Below are 23,549 nucleotides of genomic sequence, written 5' to 3' on the forward strand. Positions count from 1 at the left end.
TATTCTATATACTCGGAGGTCTAATAATTATGTTAACAAGAAGATAAATTAGAGCATCTGCCTTCTTTTCTTTGTCTCAGGGATGTTCCTCTGATAAGAAGGAAAGAACAGCCTAAAAATCAGATCCTTTAAGTTCTTTTTTTTGGTAAATTGACAATATGTAATTGTATAAAGTTATGGGGTACAAAGTAGTGTCATGTTTATGAATACATTGTAAGTAATTAAATCAAGCTAAGGAAGACATCTATCACCTTAAATATTTAAAAATTTTGTTCTGAGAACATGGGAAATTTATTCTCTTAGCAATTTTGAAATGTACAATTGTCTATTATTAACTATATTCACCATGCTGTGCAATGGATCCCAAAACAAACATATTCCTTTTCTCTGAGATTTTGTACCCCTTGATTATCATCTCCCAAATCCTTTAAATTATTTTCTGCATATTTTAAATAGCTTCTGAAAATGATTGAGTTAGAAATGTAGAGATATACTTTTCTATAACGATGCTTTAAACTCTTGGAAGACATTTCTGCTTGGACTGCCCTGTCTCCAAATGGCCACTTGGCACTTTCACTCATTTATTCTAATTATTCAAATGTTACCTTCTTAGTGAGGTCCCCAGTACTACTCTATTTAAAATTATAAACCCCAAGATATTCATTTCCTCCTTTCCTGTTTTATTTTTCTCCAAAGTACTCATATCATTATTTAACGTACTACATATTTTACTAGTTTATTTTGGTTTTCCTTATTTCTCATTCTTAACCCCACCATTAGCTTGTAAGTTACATGAGAATAGGTTTTTTGTTTTGTTTTTTGAAATCTGCTATAAAACTAGTGCATGGGCTGTAGTTGGAATGCAGAAAATATTTGTTGATTATAATGAAATGAATAAATTTTTCTAAAATCTATTTACTCTTCAATTCATTAGAAAGTAGGTGTAAAATGAGCTCCCCATTATATATTAAATTTTAGTGTTTGGCACCTTTTTAGAGGAATTTACTTCCATCTATTATTTTATAATAGGTAGAACATACTTCCTTTTAAGATAATCATTCCTTATTATAAAGGCAACTAAAACTTCAATGACTTTGTTTACATATTTGGAATATGTAGATTACATAGCGTTTCTTTTGTCTAATATGTTTTTGAGATTCATCCATGTTGTTGAATGTAGCAGCAGTTTGTTCCTTGTTTTTATTGTGGAGTGGTGTTCAATTGTATATATAAACCATAATTAGGTTATCTGTTCACTTGTTGAGAAGCATCTTTATTGTTTCCAATTTGGGGCTTTCATGAACATTGACTTAGAAATTTTTTTGTGAACATATATTATTGTGTCTGTCAAGTAAATGAATTTCTGGGCTATTTAATTATTAAATGCTTAAATGATAATAAATTGCCAAAAAAATTTCCAAAGTGCTTATACCATTTTATGTTTCCACCACTAAATATTGAGCATTCCAGTTGCTCCATATGCTTGTCAACACTTTGTATTTCTAGTTGTTTAAGTTTTCCTTATTTAGTGGGTGTGTATTGCTATCTTATTGTTAATTTAATTTGCATTTCTGTGAATACTAGAGGTGTTAAGCATTTATTCATATCCTCATTGGTTATATGTATTTTTTACTAAGCATTCATTCATATTAATACCCTGTTTTTATTTAATTCTAATTTTTTTCTGAGATACATTCTCATGCTGTTGCCCCAGCTGGAATGCACTGATGCAATGATGGCTCACTGCAGCCTTGAACTACCATACTCAGGTGATTCTCCCACTTCACCCTCTCAAGTAACTGGGACCATAGGCACATGCCACCATGCCCTGCTAATTTTTAATATTTTATTGCACACACAGGGTTCTCTCATGTTGCCTAGGCTGGTCTCAAACTCCTGGACTCAAGCAACCTGCCCACGTCAGCCTCCCAAAGTGCTCTTATTATGGGATTGAGCCACCATGACAGTCCTAGCTTATTTTTAAATTGTTATCCTCTTAATGAAAATTCTTTATATATTCTATTTACAAATCCTTTGTTATGCTGTGAATATTTTCTCCCAGCATGTGACTTGATTTTTAATTTTTAGAAGTGTCCTTGGAAGTTCAGAAGTTTCACATTTTGATGAGGTCCAATTTATCATTTTTTTCTTGTATTAATTTTGGTGACTTACCAAAATGGGTTTTGCCTAGCACAAGACTCTAGGGATTTTTTCCCACATTACCATTAAAAGTTTTATAGTTTTGTTGTTTATGCTTAGGTATATAATCCACTCTGAGTTTTGTTTTGTGTTTTTTTTTTTTAAGGTGTGAGATTACAATAAAGATTTAATTTGTTTCCCAATGTAAGGGTGGTTTTTCCTGTATGATTTGAATTAATTGACCATAAATTGGTAAATTAATTTGGAAAGTTAATTGACCATAAATTTGTATATTTATTTCTAGATTCTAGCCTTTTCCACTGATCTATGTATATCTTTATGCCAACACTTCACTGCCTTAATTACTATGGACTTATATTGTGAAATTACATAGTGCTTTTTATCCTTTTCTTTCTTACTTTAAAGATTGATTCTGCTATTCTGTTTATATTACCATATAAATTGTAGAATAAATTAATCAATTTTAACAAAAATTCTGCAGAGATCTTGATTGAAATTGCATTAGATCTATGTATCTGTTTAGAAAAAAAGTCAGGTATTAAAAATATTGAGTCTTCCAAATCATGAACATGACCTAATTCTTCATTTATAAGATTTTCTTGAGTTACTCTCATTAATATTTTGTTGTTTTTATTGTACAGATTTTGTACACATTTTTAAAATGTATGACTAAGTATTTTATTGTTGATGTCACTTTAAATGACATTGTTTAATTTTCAAATTATTTATTGCTAATATATACAAATACTGTCTATGTTTGTATATTGAACTTATATACTAGTAAATAACTACATTTACTTTGTTTCAGCAATTTTGTTTTGTAGATTCACAGTTTTTATGCACAAGATCATGTTTTTTGATGTGAGTGACGGTTTTTCTTATTTTGCCATCTATATAATTTTTATTTATTTTTAATGCTTTATTAATCTGGTTAGATCTTCCAGTATAACGTTGAGTAGATATCTTAAGATTGGAAGTCCTTGCCTTATTACTGATCTTAAGAAGATTTGAACAATACTATTAACATATTTGGAACAATTTGCATTTATAGAATACTACATTTAATGTCAGAATTCATATTGTTTTAATTGCACTTGAAAATATATATGCCAAAAGCATAAATCTCAATCTCAATATATTTCATAATATTGAAACCACACAGGATATACTTTCTCACCACAATGTAATCAAAGAGAAATAAAAATCTCCAAAATTAGGTCATAACCAAATATTTATTTTAATAAGTAGAGAAACAAAATTTGACAAACAAAACCTATCCATAATAAAACTCTCATCAACATCAAAACAAACCCAAAGAGCCTATTAAGAAAGTGAAAGCACATGCTACAGATTGGGAGAAAATTACTTGCAATACATATATCCAAAAGGGGACTAATATCAGAATAAAAACAATCTACACAAATCAATAAATAAAATCAGACACTCTAATTAAACATGAGAGAAAACTATCATGAAAAGTACACTTCACAATCAAGATATGCTAACCATAGGGTGCTAACCATAGAGAGATGCTCAGCATCATTAATTCTCAGGAAAATGGATAAAAATGAGAAGAATGACAATATGGCATAATGAGGAGGAGGCAGAGCAACTGGAAGCTTCATACATTGTTGGCAGGACTGCAAAATGCTAAACCCTTTGAATAATTTCCAATATAGTTAACACTCTAGATCCTAGTATTCCTACTCCTAAGTGTTTACCCACGAGAAAGACATTCAGTTAAAGACTTGTGAACAAGAATGTTGGTAGCCCCCAAATGTTTATCAACAGTACAAAAGATGAGCAAACTCTGTACATTTATACAATGGAATACTATCGGCAATAAAAGAAAATGAGCGACTAATGTAATCATACCTATCCCTCACATTCTACGTAAAGCTAAAGAAGCTAGACAGCAGAAAGTACATACTCTATGAACACATGTACAGAATGTTCAAGAACATAAATAACTAATCTGTGGTGATAGAAATTATAGTATTGGTTGCCTGGCTGGGGGGAATTGAATCAAAAGAGGCACAAGAAACTTTCTGGGATGAGAGGCAAGTTCTTAAACTTGATCTGGCTCACGGTTACACAGACTATTCATTTGTCAATATTCATTGAGCTGTATACTTAAAGTTTGTGTACTTTATTGAATGTGAAAAAGCCAAAGTCTTCACCATGACTTACATGGCCTATTGAAGTCTAGCCTCACTCTATTCGTTTGCACCTCATCTAATACTTGCCTGCACATGCAATTGCATCCAAGACACACAACCGTCCATGCTTTTATTAAATGTTAAAGTATGATCTGACCTCGGGCTTTTTACTTTACTACTCTTACTTCCATATTTTTGTTTTTGTTTTTTAATATCTACTGAGATTGGCTTTTATGTCTCCTTCAGGTCTTTGCACAGATACCACTTCTCAGTGAGGACTCCCATGACAACACCACTTAAAATTGCCACATTCCTCATTCTTCACTGTCTTCTTTTGTTTTTTATTCTCCTCCAGAATGCTTATGAAATTCTGCTATTTTGTAAATTGTCTATATATATGTATATATGTATTTTATCTCCCACCAAACTTCATGAGATCAGAGATTTTCATCTGTTTTCTGTTCACTGCTGGTTTTTTTTTCTAGTGCCTAGAATAGCGCCTGGCACATGATTAGGATTTAATTATTACTTCTGAATAAAGGTATTTATGTTTTAGACTTTCTTCTAATGCCTGGGTAAACTTCTATACCTTAAAATGAGTCAGTTGAACACCTTTATTATTCCATATATCAGTGAAAGAGTTGTAGACCTGAAGGCTTGACCTTGTTGTTGGTAGGCAGGGCACTGGAAAATGTGCCCTGTGGCCCTGAGGAGCCGCTGGGCTTTGCTCTGGTGTGCTAGTGCTTGTTCTTCCCAGAGTTTCTAGACAGTGTTTCTTTAAGAAAATAAATAAGTAAATAAATAAATATATGTAAATAAAAAATAAAATAAAAATTTTAAAAACCTTATATAGCTTTTGCTGAGGAGTAAATGCCTCCTTGCTGTATTATGTAGTCACAAGTTGATGACGTTTGGGAAAGTGCCTTTTCACCTGTACTGCCCTGAATCCTCTCAATTCCAGTTCTCTTTCTCTGGCTCTGAAATACTTGAGGTGTCTTGTGTCTGAACCTCTTTACAGTACTGAAGGCAATAGATTTATTTCTTGGCTGCAGCTCCCTTCTTACGTATCCTTGGATATAGTGTTTTCCCTCAGCTTCTTAAGTTAGAAATTATTTGTATTCTATTTTATAATAATTGTTTGAAACATTACCACTCTCCTTTTCTTTGTTGTTATTATTTTTTCCCTTACCATTATTTCACTGAAGTCTTAAGTGGAATATCTGATAACCATATGTGCTTAATCCATCATCTTAAACTAGAAATCTTTGCTGTATTTTTTTAGTCAGGAACCAGTCCTAGTCTAATCTTTACGACTATGAAATCCAGTCAATAGCTGACATCACTTCCTTTTCCTCTTCTGTCAAAAATTAGAAGACTGATTGCATCATATGTTCAAACTACAGGGGAAAGGAAAAATTCTCGTTTGCAGTGACAGCTCAATGTTTTCAAGAACTAGGCAAACTTATTGTAGAGTGCTATAATCAGAGTACTAAACTCCTCATATCTTCAAACCAGCAAAGTACTGATGTCTCATTTCTTACCTTTTAGTCCAGAGAATGAGAAACCTGGATTTAACATAAATTTGTAATTGTGAATCATTAAGGGATTCTTAGAGATACCAGGAAATCTGTTCAAACACCCTGACTATAATTGTCATTGGATATCCTCACTTTAATTGTATCCTGTTCCGATCAATCATATTAAATCCTATTTTGTTTGGTGGCAAGAAATGATTTTTGTGTGTGTTTTGAAGAAACATAAAAAAAAGAAAAGAAAATCAACCCATAAAATCTAAGGGAGAATATGTTTTACAACAGAAATCTTTCAGTTGGTCAATCGGCTAGGATAGAAGTTTGTTAGGCAATGGATCTGATAACTTTGACAGGACATTTTTCCTGGGAATAGTAGAGATTTCCATCACATCACATGCTGTCATCTGAAGTATACCTGCAAATACAGATGGGCCGTTAATAAACTTCTTTATAGGAAGTTATTGGACTGTTTACATTCTTGATTTAGCTAAAGTACCATTAATTTTGCCACCTTTGACCTCACAATAGGTAAACTTGAATTTGAATCCTGGCTTTATCCCTTATTAGTTTGTGACTATAGACAAGTTACATAAATATATAAAGACTCAATTACATAATGTGTAAAATTATGGAACATTATATTCAAAACTACACGGCAAATGTTAAAATGATACAAGGCAGGCAAATCAATTATTTGTTATAAAATACATGGTCTATAAATTATAACATTATTATCATTGCTATTATTTCAATAATTACATCCCACTACATGGATAAAGTTATACTCTTTTTATATTAGGTATCCTATTCTTAATCAGAAAAGGTGCTATTTATTCCCCAATTTTTCTTCCAGACCTGTGACTAAGGAAAATTTATACTTAATCTCTTCAAAAGGAACACATCAGTTTCCAGCAGGCTATGACCCTGGGGATATATCTATTTTTCTATACATTGTGATCTCTTTGGCTTTACCTTTCAGGTATGTTTAGAAAGCAACAATCATGTTCATATTGATAGTATGAGTGAATCAACAGAACAAAGCATTTAGCCAAATAGGATAAAAGGCAAGTTAGCAAAATCCCAGTAGAAAAAAAAATCAAGGCCCCAAAATATCCTGTAATAATTTCTGAGTGACTGACATTCTCTCTCTGCCTGCCCTAAGAAATCTTGGCACGTGTGTACAGTCAGCCTTATAATAGCCAGTAGGTAAGTGCAAACTGTGTTTGTACTCTGGGCTGTTCCTATTCACACACTTGTAGCAGACATCTTATAAGATTCTGTTTTCAGAGCATCAGGGAATAAATATGGCCATCCTCAGTTCATACATCAAACCCTGGAAGTAAAGTAATTCTTTTTTCATAGAATAAAGCAACAGGCTAATTAAAAGAGTCACAGTATTCTATTCACTAATATGAATCCCTGCTTGGACAGAATAGAACTCTCTGAGGGCTCAGTCTCCAAATACTGATCTCAGAATTAAAGAACAAAGAAACAAAAACCATAGTTAACATGAGCAAAATAGTGCATTTATTTAGTTCTACTAAAGGACACCAGAATTTTATAATTTAGAAAACTCATCACAGAAACCCACAAGCCTGAGATGCTTAAAAATCAGAAAGCCTCTTTTTAAACAAATTAATATAGTGTATTTTTGAGTAGCTTTGGGTTTGTAGAAAAATTGAGCAGAAAATACATAGAGTTCTCATATAGTCCCTCACCCCCCACCTGGTTTCTCCTATTATTAACATCTTACAATTTGTGTGGTATATGTGCTGCAACTAATAAACAAATATTGATACATCATTACTAACTAAATCCATAGTCTATATTACAGTTAACTCCATATTGTATATTTCATAAATTTTGACAAATGTACGGCATGTATGCACCATTACAATATCATGCAGAATAGTTTTACTGCCCCAACAACCTCTTGTTTCTCACCAAGTCTTTTCTCCCCACTCCATTACTGCTACACTGAACACTTGGATACCACTAATTTTTGTATTGCCTCATTAGTTTTGCCTCTTCCAGAATGTCATATAATTTGATTCATACAGTATGTTGACTTTGTAGATTGATTTCTTTCACCTAGAGATATGCTTTTAAGGTTTGTCCAGGTCTTTTTTACATTAATAGCTGATTTCTTTTAATATCTGAATGTATCATATATCATACAAATGTATTACAACTTGTTTATCCATTCACCTGTTAGAGAATGCATTAATTACTTTCATTTTGGTAATTATTAATAAAGTTTCCATAAACATTTATATACAGGTTTTTGTATGGCTGTAAGTTTTCCAACTCAGTTGAGTAAATGTCAAGAAGCATAATTGCTGAACTATATGGTGTATTAGTCTGTTTTCACACTGTTGTAAAGAACTACCTGAGACTAGGTATTTATAAGAAAAAGACATTTAATTGACTCACAGTTCTGCATGCTTGGGGAGGCCTCAGGAAACTTATAATCATGGCAGAAGGCAAAGGAGAAGCAAACATCTTCTTCATAAGGCTCCAGAAGAGAAGGTGAGGGGGGAATGCTGCACTTTTAAACCATTATATCTCATGAGAACTCACTATTATGAAAACAGCATAGGGGAAATCCGCCTCCGTGATTCAATCATCTCCCACCAAGTCCCTCCCCTGACACGTGGGGATTACAACTCGACATGAAATTTGGGTGGGGACACAGAACCAAATGATATCATATAGTAAGGGTATATTTAGTTTTGTAAGTAACTATGAAACTATCTTTCAAAGTGGCTGTACCATTCTGCATTCCTACCAGTAGTGAATAAGAATTCTTGTTGCTTCACACTCTCCATAATATTTGTTATTGTCAGTGATTTTGATTTTGGCCATTCTAATAGGTGTATAGTGATATTTCATTGTTGTTTAATTTGAAATTCCCTAATGACATTCAGTGTTGATTATTTTTTCATATGTGTATTTCTCATTGGTTAATTTCCTTTGGTGAGGTGTCTGTTGAGATGTATTGCCAATTTATTAATGGGGTTGTTTGCCTTCTTATTATTTAGCATTAAACATTCTTTGCAGATTTTGAATACCAGGGTTTTTAAAATGTCAGATATGTGTTTTGCAAATATTTTCTCACAGCCCATGGTTTGTGTTTTCATTCTCCTAACAGTGACTATTACAGAGAAGTTTCTAACTTTAATGATGTTTAATCTATCTTTTTTTCATAGATTTTAATTGTGGTGGTGCATCTAAAGTAATCACAAAACCCAAAATGACATAGATTGTCTCTTGTTATTTTATATTATTTATAATGATATTATATAGCATATAGTTTAAAACTATGAACAAAGATAGTTTTCTTTCTTTATAATCTGCATGTTTTATTTTATTTTCCTGCCTGATGGCACTAGCTAGAAATTCCAGTACAATGTTGAATACAAGTAGTGAGAATAACAGTCTTTGCCTTGTTTCTGATCTTAGTGAGAGAGTATCTAATTTATCACCATTATATGTGATGTTAGCTGTAGGATTTTTGGTAGATGTTCTTTATCAAGTTGAAGTTCCCCTCTATTTTTATTTTGCTGAGTTCCTACCGTGGATGGCTGATGAATTTCCTCAAATGCTTTTCTGCATCTGTTGATATGATCATATGATTTTTCTTTTTTAGTTTATCGATGTAATGGATTACATTCATTGATTTTTGAATGTTCAACCAGTCTTGCATACCTGAAATAAATCCCACTTGATTGTGGTGTATAATTATCTTTACAAACTATTGGGTTTGATTTGCTAATATTTTGTTGACAATTGTTATATATATGTTCATGAGAGATATTGGTCTGTAGTTTTTCTTTCTTGAAATATATTTGTTTGATTTGGGTATTAAGATAATGCTGGCCACATAGAATGAGTTAGGAAGTATTTCTCCAATCTATATTTCCTGGGAGATATTGTAGAGAATTGTATATTTCTTTCTTAAATGTTTGGTAGAATTTACCAGTGAACCCATCTAAGCCTAGTGCTTTCATTTTGGGAAAGTTATTAATTATTGATCCAATGGATATAGACCTGTTTAAATTGTCAGTTTCTCCTGGTATGAATTTGAGTAGAGGGTGTCTTTCAAGGAACTAGTTCATTTCACCTGGGTTATCAAGTTTACAGGCAAAGAGTTGTTCATGATAGTTCTTTATTATTCTTTTAATGTATTCTTGATACAGATATCATACAAATATTAGTTTAAAAGTTGAATTTTGTCAGGGAGTGGTGGCTCACGCCTGTAATCCTAGCACTTTGGGAAGCCAAGGTGGGCAGATCTCTTAAAATCAGGAGTTTAAAACCAGCCTGGCCAACGTGGTGAAACCCGTCTCTACTAAAAATACAAAAAAATTAGCCAGTCATAGTGGCGGGTGCCTGTAATCCCAGCAACTTGGGAGGCTGAGGCAGGAGTATTGCTTGAACCTGGGAGATGGAGGTTGCCGTGAGCCAAGATCACACCACTGAACTCCAGCCAGTGTGGCAGAGCAAGACTCCATCACAAATAAATAAATATATAAATAAATGTTGCATTGCAAGCCTGTTCTTTGAGTAAGTGCACAATTTGACTTTGTTCGAAATTCATGTATCGTGAGGTGCACAGAGACTGGGTTACTATTTAAACTGATATTATGGTAAGAGGGGGTTGGTACAGAAAAGGGGTTTGTTTAATTTTTGTAACATGGTAATATTTCATATATTTAAAAATAACATTCAATAAAGAAGTTTATAAACATAAACTTAAAAGTTAAAAGGCAAACAAAAATATAACTACATTAAATGAGCATAACTAAACAGAAAATAATTGATTCAAGAAAATCTTGAACATGTTGCTCTGGTTGTATATATTGATATACAATATAAAATCAAAAAGAACTACGAGTTTATCTTGAATTTTTCTGAGTAAGTTTTCTTTTGGATATATTGAGCTTCTTGGATATTTATTTCCTTTTACCAACATGGGGAAGTTTTCAGCCATTAGTGTTTCAAATACTTTTGTGCTTTCTTCTCCCTCTTGTATCTTCCTGCTACTTCTAATATACATATTTATAACTTGGTAATACCCCACAGCACATTAAGCCTTTTTCTGTTTGTTTTTTTTTTTCAACTTTACTCTCTCTTTTTTTCAGTTGAATTTTTTTATTGCCCTATCTTTAAATTTACAGACTCTTTCTTTTTTTTTTTTTTTTTTTTTGAGACAGAGTTTCACTCTTGTTGCCCAGGCTGGAGTGCAGTGGCATGATCTTGGCTCACTGCCACCTTTGCCTCCCAGCTTCAAGGGATTCTTCTGCCTCAGCTTCCTGAGTAGCTGGGACTACAGGCACACGCCACTGTGCCACCACATCTGGCTAATTTTTGTATTTTTAGTAGAGACGGGGTTTCACCATGTTGGCCAGGCTTGTCTTGAACTCCTGACCCCAGATGATCTGCCTGCCTTGGCCTCCCAGAGTGCTGGGATTACAGGAATGAGCCACCGCGCCTGGCCTAAATTCACTGACTTTCTTTTGCGATCTCTGGTCTACTCTGAGACCAATCAAGTAAATTTTTTATGTCAGTGATTATCCATTTCAGCTGTAGAGTTTCCATTTGTTTGTTATTTATAGCTTCTACTTCTCTACTGAGATTCCCCATGTCTTTTCTTTTATTATTAATATATTTTATACTTTTTGAAATATTAATATATTCGGCCCTCTGTATCCATGGATTCTGCACCTGAGGAGTCAACTAAGTGTGGATCAAAAATATTTGAAAAAATAAAAGTTGGTTGCATCTGTACTGAACATGTGCAGACTTTTTTCTTGTCATTATTCCCTAAACAATAGAGTAGAACAACTGTTTACATAGCATTTGCATTTGTATTAGGTATTATAAGTGGAAATAGTGTGTGCTATTCTCATCGGGTTATATAACAACTTCCTTTTTTTTTAATCTTCCCAATATTTTCTCAGTTTATGGCTGAAGGCATAGAACTCCAAAAACCTAAAATTGAATGTAGCTACAAGAGTGAAAGTATCCTGAGGAGAATTCAAGCAGGAGGCTTTTTGTCAATCAGAAGCACCCACAATGGAATATTATGTAAATAAGAATTAAACTCTTAGTGAATTAAGCCATATAAATTATAGGATTCCTTTCTGTTAGCAGCTAGGATTACCCTGATACTTGAATTAATACACATATATTAATTCTGGATAAAATATAAGTAAACGAAAAAGCCAAGAAAGAGGAAAAATTAAAATTATAAAGCAGGGAGTCTTTTCAAAGAGGACAGTAAGGGAAAACACAGTTGTACAAAAGAGTTGAATGGATATGTACTTTTTGTTTTCTTCAAATATTAATAAAAATTATACATCGTTTTATATATTTTTCTCCACTCAACCATGGAGAAATCTCCAAGGATTCACAAAGTTATTGCCACAAAGAAGATACTCAGCAACACTTTGTTAAATGAATCAATAAATGAAAGATTTTACTAAATCATGTTTATTTTATATCTTTGGTATTTTTTGAACCTAAACCCTCCCTTCTTCATACTATCACTCACTTTTTTCCAATTTAGTACTAATAATTCTGACATGGAATTCTGAATAGTATTCCGGAATTCTGAATAGGGCTTTCACCTCCAGCTTCTTCTCCTTTTATCTAGCACCCATTTACTTCCAGAGTGATATTTCTAAGATCAATAGACATAATGCAACTCTCCAGCTTAAAATTCTTCAGTGGCTTATCATTGTCTATGACTCCAAGTCCAAGTTCATAATCATGTCATGTTAGGTTATTTTTCTTTCCTACCCATCCCTACTTCTCTCATGTCATCACACTATATGCTCTTGGCATAGAAAACTGTCTTCAAATATCTGAATATACCATACTTTCTCGTTACTGACATATACAGCCTATGTTTCTTTACTTTGCCCTTAAAGTGTCTCTTTATATGTCACTTGCATTGGGATGTGCCCCTGACATACATGGCTTACAGAGCCTGGAGATTCAGTTGCATGCATAAATAAAAAAATTAAAACTAGCGTTTGTTAAGTTTGCCCAATTACAAGAACTTATAAAGCAAATCAGATCTTCTTATTGCAAATCTTCTCATTTTACAATAAAAAGAAAACAAACTGTCATATAAAATCTTGGGTTCTTTACAGTTGATTTTTGTGACTTTGTGCAAGTATTTCTAAATTAATCTAAATCTCAGTTTCCTGTCCTGTAAAATAAAATGTATATCACACCTGCATTATAAAGTTATTATAAGATGAGATGATATTATTACTCAAAAACTTTTGTTCCCGCTCCAAGGGGAAAGAAACATATTATAGCAGAAATACCTTCCACATAAATTTTTATAAATTTTAAAAGTTTTTAAAACTCTTACTTGAATTTTATTAGAAGGACAAATTTGACTAATATTTATCGAGCCCCAGCCTTATGCCAAGAAATAGGTTGATCAAATTTAATCATTACAGCAGTATTTTGAAAAAAAATTGTCACCATTTCCACCATTGTAGAAGTTGTAATACAGTACCCAGAATCTTCACATCTTCTGGGAATGCTGTCCAGAAATATACCCTGCAGCTCCCAGCCCCTGTAGAGCATTGCCCCAGCTGAAGAGAGCTGCTTCACCCAAGCTCACTAGCCCTTCACTGTTCAAAATGAATGGCTAGTTAATTTAATGTTATAAAGACCTATATCTCTCCACCCAACTCCATATAACTCTGAAGCATCACCTTATCTTCAGAGACCACTGCAGGGTCACTTAAGGTTCTGTTGCATCACAGTTTAACTTCTTTTTCTTTCCATTTGTGTTTCTTTCCCTTCTTTTCATAAATAACGATGCAAAAATCACTCGTTAATAAACTTCCTGCATGGTTTTATCAGTCTTGGAGTCTGTTTCTCTCCAACAGTCATGACTCAGATGGGAAAAGCAAAAACATCCTAGGGGCTACAGAGATGTTTCACATAGCCTCAAAAACCAAGACATTCTGGTGGCGTCCTTTCATTCTGCCCTTTTTATTGATAGCTCCACATAGAGTTTCCAATTTACTACGCTAAAGTAATTGACAAAATGTGAGTATATCATGTAAATAACCATTTAGAAATGTATACCTCTCTGAATGTAAACATGTGCACATGGTGATTTCTGACACATGCTCACTCTTGTGTATTCTTCTTTACAAGTTGAAAGGTTGGAAACTGTCTGCCCCTCAAATCAGGACACAATCCATCAAAGAGCAGTATTGTTTAACTCCTTTAGGACTAGGACAGAGTGCATAGAAACAGGACTGGAAGACAAACTACAAGTTATATGTAAAGGTATACTCAACCCCATCTGTTTTGTCCTTAGAACATCATTGACTCTCCTAATATGGGAGGGTTACTTTTTCTGTTTCTTAGTTTCTGCCATTGTTCCATACCTATGACCATCTAGACACAACAACTTGCTTGAATTTCTTAATATACCTATATCATATTTATTATAACATCCCTTTGGTCATTTGCTTCATATTCCCATCCCTGCTAGCTAATATTTAGTAAGACATCTCCAATGAAAGGCCAATACACACATATTTACTGTGTATTTGAACAAATTACATGGTGATAAAACATTACTCAATAAAGGTATTCAAAGGATCAGACTAAGCTAAATGCAGATAAGTGTGTATCATGAGGGACACAGGGCCATTTTTCTCTGCTACTATAATGTAATAAATGATAGAAAAATCATCCAGCCAGAGGCCCTCTTTATTCCCCATAAAAACATTCCTAAATTGTCCTTTAACCAGAACTAATGTATATAATAAAAAATGCAGTGGCAATGAACTTGGCAACTGTGTCTTAATGAATATGTGCTGGGGAAAAATATGCTTAATTGACAGTCTTGGAAACATAAGCACCATTGCTCCAGGAACAGATACAGCATAAAATGTTCCTGTACAAGCTTCTCTTATTGCGTCCCTCTGGACAGGCTGGTTTTGACATATGAAAAGGCAATTAAATCTGTTTAGCTTGTGCATGGCTGAAAACAAGGCAAGTGCAGAGTCCCCATAAAAACAGGCATTAGGTTTATTTTGTTTTGTTTTATTTTTTAAAACAGTTTTTTTTTCCTCTTGGCAATAGAATCTTTGAACTGAGATATTGGTTTTCCTAAAGGTGTCACTAAACCGGAGAATGTTTTTCAGTCTTGCAAGAAAATTTAAAGTGCTCTTGTTGATGGAATAAGTAAGAATATAGGGCAAGTGGTCTCACCTATTTAAATTGGCATAATAGTCTTAGCTTCAAAAATCATAACCACTCTATTCCTTCTCACAGGTTCTTTTGACAAGTAATCTGGTTTATAATCCAGACAAGCAGATTGCTGCTAGAGTTCAGCTTGAGTCTTTATTTCTTTAGGAGCTGGAAATCAAGCCAAGGGAGTAGATGTTAAATGGAAGAATTAGTTAGCACACTGACCAGTAAGAGGATTTGGGAAGTTATTATAAAGGAAACATTGAAACTCAGTTCAGTGCACAGTAGTAGTCAAGGAAGGTAAAGATGATAGGTTATGTTAGTAACAAGAGAGAAAGGAACAATCAGATATAATTCCTTTTTACTACAGCTAATTCCTATTTTCCATAGTAACCTCAGAAATCTGTGGTTTCTGTATTGCAGACAAAAATTATTACCATGTGGTGGACAGGTAATAAGACACCTATTGCCAAAATAACTTATAAGGTTCTGAGAGCAAAGAAATAGGTTTTCCTAACAGAAAAGAGTCAATTAGAAAAGGAGAGGAATAATAATAATAGCGAAGATTATGTATTGTGTCCATGCACCAGAAAATACATCAGCACATGGCATGGTAAAATAAATTGATAAGTTTAATAATTGCTACACCAAAAAAGGGTAAACATTATATTTCCATTTTGAAGATGAGAAAATCAGCTCAAAGAGATTAAGTAGCTTAACGGGGTCAAGGAATTAGTCAATGGAGGAGCTGAATCCAAAACTACTGTTGCACTCCAAAGTCTCTGCTGTTTAATGATACTCCAGTAATAGTTTTCTCACTACTTTTCATTAGCATATTTTTGAGATTTTTTCAATAAACATTAACTTGTAAATTTTTTTGCGGGGGTGGGGTGGGGGGACATAGTCTTGCTCTGTCGCCCAGGCTGGAGTGCAGTGGTGCGATCTTGGCTCACTGCAACCTCTGCCTTCTGGGTTCAAGCAATTCTCCTGCCTCAGCCTCCCGAGTAGCTGGGACTACAGGCGCCTGCCACTACACCTGGCTAAATTTTGTATTTTTAGTAGAGACGGGGTTTCACCTATCGGACAGGCTGGTTTTGAACTCCTAACCTTGCCTGCCTCGGACTCCCAAAGTTCTGCCTCGGCCTCCCAAAGTGCTGGGATTACAGACAGAAGCCTGCTTTGGCCTCCCAAAGTACTGGGATTACAGACATGAGCCACTGTGCCCGGTCGACTTGTAAATTTCATACATCATATGCATGGAAAAATTGAGTAGATGTAGATATAGATTTGATGAAATGTGAGTGACATGGAAAGACATTATTTTAATTGTCGTGAGAACTGTGTTCTTCTGTGCTTAAAGAAATGGCTGACTTCAGGTTTGGAAATATGCAAGATGAGCCTGGACATCTGAACATACCACGGAGTAAAATATTTTCAAAGATTCTTGAGCCCTATCAAGAGGATTCTGGAGTCAGTTTGAAGAGATCCTACTGAAAATATAAGGGAAAACTTCACATTAACAAAAATTAATAACTGTAATGAGTTGAAATGAATAAAGCATATTTAAATCCATGAGTATATAAAGATAATATTAACAAAAGAAACCTGGCCTATCACCATTGGAAGATTCTGCTGAAATTGGTTATTATTATGAAAAGCAGCCATAAGGTGAAATAATTTAGCTTTTATCCTCTTCTTTCTATACACTTTCCACCCCTGAGTAGTCCAATAGTAGTTGTGAGAAAATTCTATTTAGAGAAATATCCCAGCTAATAAATGAAAGAAGGAATAATAGAATTAGAATAGCAGTTTTTCAACCTTTAATGGATTAAAGTACCCAAACATTGAGTATCAATCACTTTTAGCATTATATAAAGAAAGACATTCAGGCATCATGTACCTTCTATTGGAGGGACACAAAACCTTGTGATGTCATCTGTATTAGTCAGAGTTCTCCAGATAAACAGAGCCAATAGAATATATATACATATGTGTGCGTGTGTGTATATATATATTCCATATATTATATATGGGATTAGCTCACATGGCCATGTAAACTGAGAAGTTCCACTACCTGCTCTATGAAAGCTGGAGAACAAGAAAATGCAGTGTTGCAAGTAAGTCCAAGTCCTGTGGTTTTAGAACCAGGAATGCTCATATATAAAGCCAGGAGTAGATGTCTTTATTCAAACAGAAGGTAATTTGCTTTTTTTCTCCCAACTTTTTATTCCCTTTGGGCTCCTAGTGGATTGGATAGAGCCCATCCACTTTGGGGAGGGTGATCTTCTTCACTCAGTCTGAAAATTCAAATGCTAAGCTTTTTTAGAAACACCTTCAGAGACACATCCAGAAATAATGTTTTATGAGCTCTCGGGGCATCCCTTAGCCTGGTCAAGTTGACACATAAAATTAACTATTATAAGTCTATCACTTGTCATCATGGCACCCATATAGATCTCCTTGAACCATACCTAAACCCCAAATAAAGACACTGACAAAGTAATAATTCTACCTAACATAAAACAAACTGTTTTGAGCACAACCAAAATGCATTAGTCCCTTCCCCAAAAAGGGAGTTAACATCTTTGAATGATGTTTACTCATCACTTATCCTGTAACTTAAAAATATAATAAAAATATTATACTTAAATATTGATATAATGTCAATACATCTTATGGTGCATGATAAATAACAGGAAAAAAGATACTTGCTTAATGTATATAATATATATGTAAACACAAATGTATTCATAATGAAAAAGGAGGAAATTCTCATGACAATTACAGTTATCATTTATGTAAGTTATTATGTAGTTGCATGTGGCATTTATAAGCACCTTCTACTACCCATTCTGTATTTTCTTTTTTCCTTTCAGCTGGTTGTAGTCCTTCACTTGGCAAGGTTATACGACCTTTCATTTCTAAAGGATCTTGGCTGTCAGTAGTTCAGCCTGGAGTGTGTCATTGTAATTTTTTAATGACCTTAATTAAGAGCGTGACAATACTAAGACATATCTTAAGGGATCTTCTGCCTTCCAGACATACTCTGCATCACTTCCATTTTAAAGCAGTCGTCCAATTCCCCTTGGTAGTACATTTCAATTACCCTAGACAACATTCTAACTCCCTTCTCTGCATGTTGATTCTGAGGCATGAGGAGCCCAAAGTGGTTGTGTGGCTATCTTAGCTTCCACTATTAGTGGAATCAGTGTGGTTTCTTCTGGTGAAAGCATTCCTCCTGCTCAAATTAAGGCTTCTAGGCCAAAAGAGCATAAATTCATGGAAAAAGAAGCAAATATTTTGAGAGAGGTTCACTAGGAGTAATAGTGAATGAAGACATTCTCATTTCTACCCTTTGAATCCTGGGCCCATGAATTCTGGCTATCAAAGAAATAGCAGCATAAATTGGATGATGACTCAGAGCATATACAACCATCTGGAAAACTTTTCCCCAGCCATCAGAAGTATTGCCACTAGCTGGTACTGTAAGTTCATCTTCAAAGGCCCTTACACCATTCTGTCAAGTCAGCTGCTTCAGGATGGTGGGAAACATGATAGGAACAGGAAATTCCATGAGAATAAGCTCATTGCTTCACATATTTTACTGCAAAGTTGAGTTCCTGAATCAGAAGCAATGCCATGTGGACTATCAAGATGGTGGATTAAGCATTCTATGGGTCCACAGATGGTAGTTTTAGCAGAAGCAATGAGTCTAGGGAAGGCAAATTCAAATTCAGAATAAGTGTCTGTTCTAGTAAGGACAAAACACTGTCTCTTCCATGATGGACGTGGTCTAATGTCATCAACCTGCCACCAGGAAGCTGGTTGATCACCCAGGTTAATAAAGCCATATCAGAGACTCAGTATTGGTCATTGCTGATGATAAGTTGGGCACTCTACAGGAACCATAGCCATATCTGCCTTAGTGAATGGGAGTTCATGTTATTGGACCCATGCATAACCTCCATTCTTGTCACCATGGCCACTTGGTTAATGAGCCCATTGAACAATGACAAAGGGGGCTAGGAAAAGAACCTGGAATCCACAGGGTGGGTTATCCTATCCACTTGGTTATTAAAGTTCTCTTCAGAGGTCATTCTTTGCTAAGCATTCACATGAGACAGAATTATCTTAGTGTTTTGCCCATTCAGACCAGTCAATCTACATACTTATTCTTCAAATATTTTTGTCACCTATTTTTCAACCGTGCTCCTTCAAAGACCCTAATTATCCATCAAACCATTGGCTCCAGCCCATGAATTGGTTTATAATTCTAAATCTGGTCATATATACTTCCAAACAAAGTACTCAGCCAGTTGCATTCCCCAAAGTTCTGCCCAGTGGAGGATTTCCCTTCATCACTGTCCTTCACTGATGTCCCAGAAAGGGTTTGTAGTGTTGCTGCTGTCCATTTGCCACTGCTGCAGCAAGCTGTGCAGAACTATCTGTAAACTAGGCCTGAGTCTTCTCTTCCTTTGTCAACTGATCATAGGGGACTCTCCATGAGGCTGTAAGTGCAGGCTGGAAAAGAGAAGACAGTGTAGCTGGAATGGGGACCATGAACATTTGAGCCACTTCTTCCTGTAACTTACTTGTGCCTTCAGGGCCTGCTCAGGTCTGCTCACATAGATATCACTTCCATCTGAGGAGGAAGTACTGCTATTTATGCCCAATTATGGCTTGGGTGGGTGAAATATTACCCAGTTTATGATGGGCATGGTAACTTGTTAACCCATAGTCAAGTGCTCAGTTTCTGTTAAGGCCTAGTAACAGACCAAGAGCTGACTCTCAAAAGGAAATTAGTTATCTATAATTAGTGGTAGGATCTTACTTCAAAATCCCAAAGGCTTGCACTGGGATTCATCTCTAGGAACCTGCCAAAGCTCCATACAACATATCTATCTGCCACTGACACCTAAAATTCCATTGGATCTGTTGGTTCATATGACCCAAGTGGCAGAGCAGCTTGCACAGTAAGCTGGACTTGTTACAATGAGCTTTCTCCTTTGGATTCCCCTTAAAACTAGCAGCTTTGCGGATCACTCTGTAAATGGCCTAAGGTAACATCCCTAAATGAGAACTATGTTGTATCCAAAGTCCAAAGAGGCTCAGTAAACATTGTGCTTCTTTTTCAGTTGAGGGAGAAGTCAACTGCAACAAGTTATCATTCAGCTTAGAAGGGATATTTCAAGATGCTCCATACCACTGGACTCCTAGAACTTTCACGAGGTAGAAGACCCCTGAATTTTAGTTGGATTTATTTCCCACCCTCTGACATACAGTGCCTTATCAATAAGTCTACAGTAGTTACTTCTTGCTCTCTAGGTTCAGTCAGCATAATATCATCAATGAAATGAACCAGTGTTTGACATCTTATGAAAGAAAAAGGTAATCAAGATCCCTGTGAACAAAATTACGACATAAAACTAGAGAGTTGACGTACCCCTCAAATAGGACAGTGAAGATGTATTGCTAGACTTGCCATCTTAACACAAACTGCTTCTGGTGAACTTTAGGGATAGGTATGGAGAAAAAGGCATTTGCCAGATTAATAGCTCTATACTAGGTACCAGGCAATGTGTTAATTTTTTCAAGCAATGAAACTATTTATGGCACAGCAGCTGTATTTGGAAGCACCACATGGTCAAGCTTGTAACAATCCACTGTTATTCATCAATATTAATCTGTCTTCAGCACAGGCCAAATCAGAGAGTTGAACAAAGATGTGGTAGAAATTGCCCACCCTGCATCTTTTAAGTCCTTGAAGGTGGCACTAATCTCAGCAATCTCTCCAGGAATTTAATATTGCTTTTGATTTACTATTTTCTTAGGTAGAGTCAGTTCTAATGGCTTTTACTTGACCTTCCACACCGTAATAGCCCTCACTCCACAGATCAGGGAACTGATGTGAGAATTCTGCCTCTTGCTAAGTATTTCTATTCCAATTATACTTATGGAACTGGGGAAATAACTACATGATGGATTTTCAAACCCACTTTACCCAGTATGTGATGAACATGAGGTAAAGCTTCATAAGCCCATATTCTGACTGAATGGCCACAATAATGTTTTTGTTATTCTAGAATCAGTGTCAGTTCAGAGCCAACGTTAAGTAGTCTCCCAAAGGCCCAATTATTTCTTTTTCTCCAATATACAGTTATGCTTATAAAAGGCCATAGATGCTTTTTGATTCCTTCGGAAAAGCCTGGTAGAAAGATTAACAGTATACATTTTGCGTAGTATACCAGGGTCTTTCCTCAAGGGAACTTGACCTCCCCTGTACTCAAAGGGTTCTGGGTCTGTAACCTGACTCAAGTCTGGACATTGATGGAGGATCATGTAAGAATTTAGTAGATTTCCTATCAATTTCACTTCTGGAAACACTATGATCAATTAGTCTGCATGAGCCATACCATTCTGATTGCTTCATTGACTCTGCAGTCTATAATGGTAACCACTCCCGCATTGCCTTCGGCAGTTGAATGCTGCCTTTTGGCTGCTGCCACCCTGAGGTCCAATTACTCCTGTTGCATTCAGGTTTCCCAATTGAGTGGCTGCAGTTCCCACTGAAAGGTCTGGCCTGCAGAGAATAATGATCATGAAGCTCTTCAAGGATGCAGGGCTTCTATCATAATGTTATTTCTCAAAATATTCATAATAAATATGTCTTCTAGACCTTCCCACTGTGAGCGAGTATCTTAAATGACAAATCTACTCTAACATTCCAGTTTCCTAAAGGCTTTGAACTTTGAATCCTTTCCCCTCTACATTAAACTAAGGAAGATTAGGCTCGCTCTTTTCTGTCTTTCTTCTTTCTTTCTTCCTTCCTTCCTTCCTTCTTTCTTTCTTCCTTCCTTCCTTCCTTTCCATCTTCCCTTTATTTTTTTTTTTTCCATAGTCTCACTCTGTTGCTAGGCTGGAGTGCAGTGGCAAGATCTAGGCTCACTGCAACCTGCGACTCCCTGATTCAAGCGATTCTCCCGCCTCAGACTCCTGAGTAGCTGGGATTACAGGCACATGCCACCATGCCCAGCTAATTTTTGTATTTTTAGTAGAGACAGCGTTTCACCATGTTGGCCAGGATCTCCTGACCTCGTGATCAGCCCGCCTCGGCCTCCCAAAGTGCTGGGATTACAGGCGTGAGCCACCATGCCCGGCTAAGATTAGACTTTTCTAATTCACTCATTGGAGATCATCTTTTGATCCATGTTTCAGCCCACAAACCAAATAAACTATTACAGCCCTTTTTAAATTCTCTGAGCTACGTCGTTAAATGTAAAATCTCTGCATAGTGAGCCAATATAAGTAAATTCAGCACGATTCAACTTTATGTTCCTTTCATCATTATTCTAAATCCTTCGCTTACATTCCCATACAGGTACCCTGGATTTCTATCTGTATAAATTGGAAAAATCTAGAGCTTCTGGAGTGTCACAAACCTTCTCATGGGTCACACTTGCACCTCACCTTGAGGGGTCTGCTGGGTCTTGAGTTTAGTTATAAGTCCAGAAGCAAAAATTTGTGGTGGACATATGTACTGAGGAGGAGCTGTATGTTTTGATTGGCAGTTGCCTCAAGGGAGGCCATTTCTGTTTCCTTGGGAAATAAAGGGTTAATCCCCTCAGATGGATGTGCAAAGACTTTCATTTGGATTCAAATGCCAGGAAATACCAAGAAAAACAGAGTCATCTACACTATGGGGGTACAATTAGAAAATCAAGTCTTTGTGAAATTCTATAGGAAAAATGAAGCAGTTTCTTTAATATATAACTCCCTAGGAACATCAAGAGAATGATAATGAAACCATAAAGATTTAAAAAGACTTAAATCTAATTATATTATATTTACTTTGTACTCTAATTCAAACTATCCACATGCACCCACTCATACCCACACTCACACAAATATATGTGTATTCTTTGTCTGTGTGCGTGTGAGTATGTACTTATCTTTCCAGAGATAAGCGTATGTACCTACATGTCTGTCTATCTGTCTATCTATCTATCTATCTATCTTTTAACATTTATCTATCTAGAGATTGAAAAAGAGAGGAGACAGAATGTAACACACAAAAATAGACTGCAGAAAGAAAAATGTGTTATATATGAGTGAATTGGAATTTGGAGAAGATTCTGGCTATTTAATGATATTGAGAATTGTTGTTACATATTTGTAGCTATGGTGATGGTGTTGTGATTGTTTATAAGTCTTTAGATAGATAGATAGATAAATAGATAGATGGATGACTGGAGAATATATGGATTAAATCATATATCTGGAAAGTAAGGGAGTGGTGGATGGCCTTTGCAGTAGTTCTTAAGCAGGATCAATTTTGTCTTTCAGAGCAGCGGTCCCCAATCTTTTTGGCACCAGACACCAGTTTTGTGGAAGATAATTTTTCCACAGATGGGGTTGGAGGTGATGGGTTTGGGATGAAACTGTTTCACCTCAGATCATCATG

At 35.3% G+C, this 23,549-nt stretch overlaps 1 long non-coding RNA gene across 1 annotated transcript in view; it reads right to left on the bottom strand.

Annotated features, from left to right (window-relative positions):
• Positions 1-3,392: 3,392 nt before the first annotated feature.
• The window catches only part of LOC112208590 (uncharacterized), a 63,806-nt gene continuing 43,649 nt past the window's right edge, over positions 3,393-23,549 (bottom strand). Inside the window, exon 4 of the long non-coding RNA XR_002943054.1 lies at positions 3,393-6,266. This is a non-coding gene — a long non-coding RNA (uncharacterized LOC112208590). The remainder of the gene's footprint in view (positions 6,267-23,549) is intronic.

This window comes from Pan troglodytes, chromosome 1 (assembly GCF_028858775.2).
Source record: "Pan troglodytes isolate AG18354 chromosome 1, NHGRI_mPanTro3-v2.0_pri, whole genome shotgun sequence".
In the NCBI taxonomy this organism is placed as follows: Eukaryota; Metazoa; Chordata; class Mammalia; order Primates; family Hominidae; genus Pan; species Pan troglodytes.